Below are 7,476 nucleotides of genomic sequence, written 5' to 3'. Positions count from 1 at the left end.
GAACCCGGTTTTCTGGGTCAGAGGTTCCAGGGGACCTGTTTTGTGCGGACTTCCCTGTGTCCGTCCCTCCCTGCCTGCCTTCCCCCCAGGACTTCCTTCTGAACACCTTTGTCGTTTCAGCGAGGGCCAAAAGCCTGCCTGTGAAAGGGAAGGATCAGCCGGTCAGCCCCCTGTTGGTCGCTGCTGCCAGTGCAGCAGGCGTGCGTGTGTATTCGGCCTCGTGTCCAGGTCCCTCAGGGACTTGAGGCAACTCTCCCCGGTGGTCTTGTGGTCAGGACCGGGCTTCGAATCCCGGTCGGGGGGGATGACTTTCTGCTACAGATTAATTGGCACCTCTGAAAGAAAGTCTCCCCTCCTGAGCGTAAAGCTCCACCCTCACCACCACCGCCGCCTTTTCCTCCCCTTGACAAGCAGACAGACAGACAGACAGACAGTCCAGTTCGGGAGCGCAGCTTTCATTTGGAAGCAGACCCTGCTTGTTTAAAGTCAACGACGCCAAGTTATTTTGCACTTTGAATTATATCGCTACGTGCGAGCGGCACTCAGCCTTGGAGAAGAAAAAAATACCACTGAGCTGAGAAAGTTCTTTTTAAAACGGTTTCCTTCCACAGCAGCTCTGAGTGAGAGAGAGAGAGAGAGAGAGAGATATCAGCTTTATTCTCAGTAATAATACACACACACACACACACACACACACACACACAGAGACACTGGGAAAGAGCTGTTTTTCCTTTTGAATATCTCCCCACGGGGAGCTGCACCGTTCCCAGAAACACTGCAATACTGGGTCGATGCGTGGAGTGGACGGAGCAAGCCCCTATTCCATCTCCCTGTTCGAAAAATCAATTTAAAATAATAATAAATAATATGTGTGTGTGTGTGTGTGTGTGTGTGTGTGTGTGTCGGTGTCAGTATCAGTCAGTGAGTCAGTGTCTCTCTCTCTCTCTCTCTCTCTCTCTCTCACTCATAGCTGCTGTGGAAGGAAACTTTTTAAAAAAGAACTTGCTTATTGAAAGAAAGATGTGTCTCAAGCTGCCGGGCCCTGTCCATTGTCATGTCAATGGCAGGACTGCTTTCACCAGGAACCCGTTTTTCTGGGTCAGAGGTTCCAGGGGACCTGTTTTGTGCGGACTTCCCTGTGTCCGTCCCTCCCTGCCTGCCTTCCCCCCAGGACTTCCTTCTGAACACCTTTGTCGTTTAAAATAATAATAAATAATATGTGTGTGTGTGTGTGTGTGTGTGTGTGTGTGTGTGTGTGTGTCGGTGTCAGTCAGTGAGTCAGTGTCTCTCTCTCTCCTCTCTCTCTCTCACACTCAGAGCTGCTGTGGAAGGAAACTTTTTTAAAAAGAACTTGCTTATTGAAAGAAAGATGTGTCTCAAGCTGCCGGGCCCTGTCCATTGTCCTGTCAGTGGCAGGACTGCTTTCACCAGGAACCCGGTTTTCTGGGTCAGAGGTTCCAGGGGACCTGTTTTGTGCGGACTTCCCTGTGTCCGTCCCTCCCTGCCTGCCTTCCCCCCAGGACTTCCTTCTGAACACCTTTGTCGTTTGAGCGAGGGCCAAAAGCCTGCCTGTGAAAGGGAAGGATCAGCCGGTCAGCCCCCTGTTGGTCGCTGCTGCCAGTGCAGCAGGCGTGCGTGTGTCCTCGGCCTCGTGTCCAGGTCCCTCAGGGACTTGAGGCAACTCTCCCCGGTGGTCTCGTGGTCAGGACCGGGCTTCGAATCCCGGTCGGGGGGGATGACTTTCTGCTGCAGATGAATTGGCACCTCTGAAAGAAAGTCTCCCCTCCTGAGCGTAAAGCTCCACCCTCACCACCACCGCCGCCTTTTCCACCCCTTGACAAACGGACAGACAGACAGACAGACAGTCAGTCAGTCCAGTTCGGGAGCGCAGCTTTCATTTGGAAGCAGACCCTGCTTGTTTCAAGTCAACGACGCCAAGTTATTTTGCACTTTGAATTATATCGCTACGTGCGAGCGGCACTCAGCCTTGGAGAAGAAAAAAATACCACTGAGCTGAGAAAGTTCTTTTTAAAAAGGTTTCCTTCCACAGCAGCTCTGAGTGAGAGAGAGAGAGAGATATCAGCTTTATTCTCAGTAATAATACACACACACACACACACACACACACACACACACAGAGACACTGGGAAAGAGCTGATTTTCCTTTTGAATATCTCCCCACGGGGAGCTGCACCGTTCCCAGAAACACTGCAATACTGGGTCGATGCGTGGAGTGGACGGAGCAAGCCCCTATTCCATCTCCCTGTTCTAAAAATCAATTAAAAATAATAATAAATAATATGTGTGTGTGTGTGTGTGTGTGTGTGTGTGTCGGTGTCAGTATCAGTCAGTCAGTCAGTGTCTCTCTCTCTCTCTCTCTCTCTCTCACTCAGAGCTGCTGTGGAAGGAAACTTTTTTAAAAAGAACTTGCATATTGAAAGAAAGATGTGTCTCAAGCTGCCGGGCCCTGTCCATTGTCATGTCAATGGCAGGACTGCTTTCACCAGGAACCCGGTTTTGTGGGTCAGAGGTTCCAAAGGACCTGTTTTGTGCGGACTTCCCTGTGTCCGTCCCTCCCTGCCTGCCTTCCCCCCAGGACTTCCTTCTGAACAGCTTTGTCGTTTAAAATAATAATAAATAATGTGTGTGTGTGTGTGTCGGTGTCAGTATCAGTCAGTGAGTCAGTGTCTCTCTCTCTCTCTCTCTCTCTCTCTCTCACTCAGAGCTGCTGTGGAAGGAAACTTTTTTAAAAAGAACTTGCTTATTGAAAGAAAGATGTGTCTCAAGCTGCCGGGCCCTGTCCATTGTCCTGTCAATGGCAGGACTGCTTTCACCAGGAACCCGGTTTTGTGGGTCAGAGGTTCCAGGGGACCTGTTTTGTGCGGACTTCCCTGTGTCCGTCCCTCCCTGCCTGCCTTCCCCCCAGGACTTCCTTCTGAACACCTTTGTCGTTTGAGCGAGGGCCAAAAACCTGCCTGTGAAAGGGAAGGATCAGCCGGTCAGCCCCCTGTTGGTCGCTGCTGCCAGTGCAGCAGGCGTGCGTGTGTCCTCGGCCTCGTGTCCAGGTCCCTCAGGGACTTGAGGCAACTCTCCCCGGTGGTCTCGTGGTCAGGACCGGGCTTCGAATCCCGGTCGGGGGGGATGACTTTCTGCTACAGATTAATTGGCACCTCTGAAAGAAAGTCTCCCCTCCTGAGCGTAATGCTCCACCCTCACCACCACCACCGCCTTTTCCACCCCTTGACAAACAGACAGTCAGACAGACAGACAGTCCAGTTCGGGAGCGCAGCTTTCATTTGGAAGCAGACCCTGCTTGTTTAAAGTCAACGACGCCAAGTTATTTTGCACTTTGAATTATATCGCTACGTGCGAGCGGCACTCAGCCTTGGAGAAGAAAAAAATACCACTGAGCTGAGAAAGTTCTTTTTAAAACGGTTTCCTTCCACAGCAGCTCTGAGTGAGAGAGAGAGAGAGAGAGAGAGAGATATCAGCTTTATTCTCAGTAATAACACACACACACACACACACAGAGACACTGGGAAACAGCTGTTTTTCCTTTTGAATATCTCCCCACGGGGAGCTGCACCGTTCCCAGAAACACTGCAATACTGGGTCGATGCGTGGAGTGGACGGAGCAAGCCCCTAGTCCATCTCCCTGTTCTAAAAATCAATTAAAAATAATAATAAATAATATGTGTGTGTGTGTGTGTGTGTGTGTGTCGGTGTCAGTATCAGTCAGTGAGTGAGTGTCTCTCTCTCTCTCTCTCTCTCTTACTCAGAGCTGCTGTGGAAGGAAACTTTTTTAAAAAGAACTTGCATATTGAAAGAAAGATGTGTCTCAAGCTGCCGGGCCCTGTCCATTGTCATGTCAATGGCAGGACTGCTTTCACCAGGAACCCGTTTTTCTGGGTCAGAGGTTCCAGGGGACCTGTTTTGTGCGGACTTCCCTGTGTCCGTCCCTCCCTGCCTGCCTTCCCCCCAGGACTTCCTTCTGAACAGCTTTGTCGTTTAAAATAATAATAAATAATGTGTGTGTGTGTGTGTGTGTGTGTCGGTGTCAGTATCAGTCAGTGAGTCAGTCTCTCTCTCTCTCTCTCTCTCACTCAGAGCTGCTGTGGAAGGAAACTTTTTTAAAAAGGACTTGCATATTGAAAGAAAGATGTGTCTCAAGCTGCCGGGCCCTGTCCATTGTCATGTCAGTGGCAGGACTGCTTTCACCAGGAACCCTTCCCTGCCATTGCAGTGTTGATTTGGTCCTTATGCAAATTTAGGGGCGGAGCCAGCACACAAACGACCAATCACAGCAAAGTCCGCACTTTGCGAGCGCACGAGGTCGCGGCCAGCGTTCCAGTCCGCTCAGATCCAAATAAGCCCGAAAAGGAACACGCTCGATCTTAGCCAAAAGGCCGAGAAGCGATACCGCGCTCGATGCGAATTGATCTCGGGTCCTGTTTGCCCTCCCTCTTTGTTCTCTGGCTGCCGGTGTTGAAAGCAGTCTCGAAGCACTGCCGTTCTCTCCCACTCTGGCCACATTTTTTGCCACCGTTTCTAATTGCAACAGTGGATGAGTTTAAAGAAGTTGCCGTTTTTTCCTTTCTTGCCAGGATTGCTTGACAGATTGGTAAATTTGCCAGTAGGCCACCAATCAGATGGGGGAGGGTTGTGTCTCAACGGACCTCCGTCAGTCAGTCTCAGTCACTAACTCACTGCCGTGGAAGGAAACCTCTTTGAGTAAAACTAGTGACGTGACGTGTCTCACAGCGAGTGAGTGAGATTGCAACGGCCAATTGAGAAAGAGGTGAGGTGCTGACAATCAGCAGCTCGTGTTGAAACATTCATTCCACGGCAGGCAAGACCAATCAAAAAAAATACTGCAGATGCTGGCTCGGCTCGGCTGGCTGGCTGGCTGGCTGGCTGGCTGGCTGGCTGGCTGGAAATGGGAAATAAAAACACAAGGCGTGTTAAAGGCTGGTTAAACTGTCGAAAGAAACAAGGCGTTAATGTTTCAGAAGCGCCTATTGAAAGGTGTCTCTCAAGCTGCTCCCTGACTGGGCCCTGTCCGTTGTCATGTTAATCGCTGGTTAAACTGTCGGAAGAAACAAGGCGTTAATGTTTCAGAAGCGCCTATTGAAAGGTGTCTCTCAAGCTGCTCCCTGACTGGGCCCTGTCCGTTGTCATGTTAATCGCTGGTTAAACTGTCGGAAGAAACAAGGCGTTAATGTTTCAGAAGCGCCTATTGAAAGGTGTCTCTCAAGCTGCTCCCTGACTGGGCCCTGTCCGTTGTCATGTTAATCCCAGGGCGGGGCGGGACTGCTTTGACCGGGAGACCTGTTTTCTGGGACGCAGGTGTGACATTCCAGGGAGGCACCTACTTTGTGCTGATTCGAAACGACCACGACAACGGCAACTTGCAGTTCTATATTACAACAACAACAACGCGCGTGTGGTAGTTGGGAGGGGCTGCGTTCGCGCTCTCCCCCCTGCATTGAAACTCAAAGTTCGATTTTCAATCCCATAGTCCACCAATCGGATGGGAGACGGTGTGTGTGTGTGTGTGTGTGTGTGTGTGTGTCAGTGTCAGTGTCAGTGTCAGTCTCTCTCTCTCTCTCTCTCTCTCTCACTCTTACTCAGAGCTGCTGTGGAAGGAAACCTTTTTAAAAAGAACTTGCATATTGAAAAAAAGATGTGTCTCAAGCTGCCGGGCCCTGTCCATTGTCACGTTAATGGCAGGACGGGGCAGGACTGCTTTGACCAGGAGACCTGTTTTCTGGGACGCAGGTGTGAGATTCCAGGGGACCTGCTATTTCCCTGCCTCCCTCCCTCCCCCCCAGGACTTCCTTCTGAACACCTTTGTCGTTTGAGCGAGGGCCAAAAGCCTGCCTGTGAAAGGGAAGGATCAGCCGGTCAGCCCCCTGCTGGTCGCTGCTGCCAGTGCAGCAGGCGTGCGTGTGTCCTCGGCCTCGTGTCCAGGTCCCTCAGGGACTTGAGGCAGCTCTCCCCGGTGGTCTCGTGGTCAGGACCGGGCTTCGAATCCCGGTCGGGGGGGGATGACTTTCTGCTGCAGATTAATTGGCATGAAGGAAAGTCTCCCCTCCTGAGCGGAATGCTCCACCCTCACCACCACCGCCACCGCCTTTTCCTCCCCTTGACAAACAGACAGACAGACAGACAGACAGTCAGTCCAGTTCGGGAGCGCAGCTTTCATTAAGCAATGGCGTTTGTGACAACTCATCGTCTGACAGGTTGATGATTTCCCCACACGCCTCCTGCCGAATAAAAGGCTCACCCTCCCGGACACTACCCCCAGAATCACCCACCCCGCCCCCCCGGGGTGAATATTAAGCCCGAGAACACCGACTGTAACCAACCGCAGTGAAAAGTTGAAGTGGCAACTCATTAACCAGATTTATTTTGGGCAACTCATTAACCAGATTTTTTGTTCATTTGGTTTATGAGTTGCCAAGTGTAAATCTGGTTAATGAGTTGCCACTTCAACTTTTCACTGCAGTTGGTTACAGTCGGTGTTCTCGGGCTTAATATTCGCCCCAGGGGGGGTGTATAGCGGGCGATGGCCGGTGTGGAGTGCGTTTTTTGGGGGTTGATTTTCACTTTGCCTCGCTGGTGGAATTTGTGGGAGGCAGGCAAGGGGATTGGTGTGGGCTGGTGGGCGGCAAGGGAGATGCTTGCTTCGGGGTGTTATCCTCACTTTGGTCCGCTGGTGAGAGTAGGCAGCGGCAGGCAGGCCGGCAGGCAAGTGTGATGTAGTGTGGGGTGCAGTGCAGTGCAGTGCAGTGCGGTGCTGCCCTGTCGTTTATGAAAGGTTGTAATGACACTGCTTTGCAGCTGACCATGTCCACTGATTTGTGACGCCCGTATGGAGGCTGATATCTCAGGAGGGCCGAGGCCGATTTCCTCCGGGGACGGCTCGTCGCGTGCGGCAGGACGAGGCGCAGCGGACGGTACCGAGCGCTCGGAGGTGCGGCGCTGCCCGCCGGAGGTACAGCGAAAGGCTGCAAACCGCTTTCCGCCTGCTAACTCGGCGGCCGTCAGACCGACCGACTCCGCTTTACCACCGGAGCTAGAGTCGGGCAAGGGGCACCGAAAGGTACCGGAAGGATCGCGTTCGCACGACGGGAAGTCGACTAGCGGGCCGCCGAAAGCGAGCCGGGGGCCCCCGGTTTTTCTGTCCCACCTGGAGACTGATATCTCAGGAAGGCCGAGGCCGATTTCCTCCGGGGACGGCTCGTCGCGTGCGGCAGGACGAGGCGCAGCGGACGGTACCGAGCGCTCGGAGGTGCGGCGCTGCCCGCCGGAGGTACAGCGAAAGTCTGCGAACCGCTTTCCGCCTCCTCTCACCGCACGGCTCTCCTTTTCACCCACTGGCGGATTTTCACCCTCCGACTGCTCGCTACCGTCCGCTGCGCCTGGTCCGGGCCCTGTCCATTGTCATGTTAATGGCAGGGCGGGGCAGGACTG

General features: G+C 52.7%; 3 pseudogenes; all 3 read right to left on the bottom strand.

Annotated features, from left to right (window-relative positions):
- Positions 1–750: 750 nt before the first annotated feature.
- On the bottom strand, positions 751–867 carry LOC137329112 (U2 spliceosomal RNA; annotated as a pseudogene).
- Positions 868–2,183: 1,316 nt separating this feature from the next.
- On the bottom strand, positions 2,184–2,300 carry LOC137329598 (U2 spliceosomal RNA; annotated as a pseudogene).
- A 1,275-nt stretch (positions 2,301–3,575) lies between these two features.
- On the bottom strand, positions 3,576–3,692 carry LOC137329780 (U2 spliceosomal RNA; annotated as a pseudogene).
- Positions 3,693–7,476: the final 3,784 nt, after the last annotated feature.

This window comes from Heptranchias perlo, chromosome 12 (genome assembly GCF_035084215.1).
Source record: "Heptranchias perlo isolate sHepPer1 chromosome 12, sHepPer1.hap1, whole genome shotgun sequence".
NCBI classification, from domain to species: domain Eukaryota; kingdom Metazoa; phylum Chordata; class Chondrichthyes; order Hexanchiformes; family Hexanchidae; genus Heptranchias; species Heptranchias perlo.
Note: the sequence above shows the minus strand (reverse complement) of the source record. Positions and strands in the feature narration are given on the sequence as shown.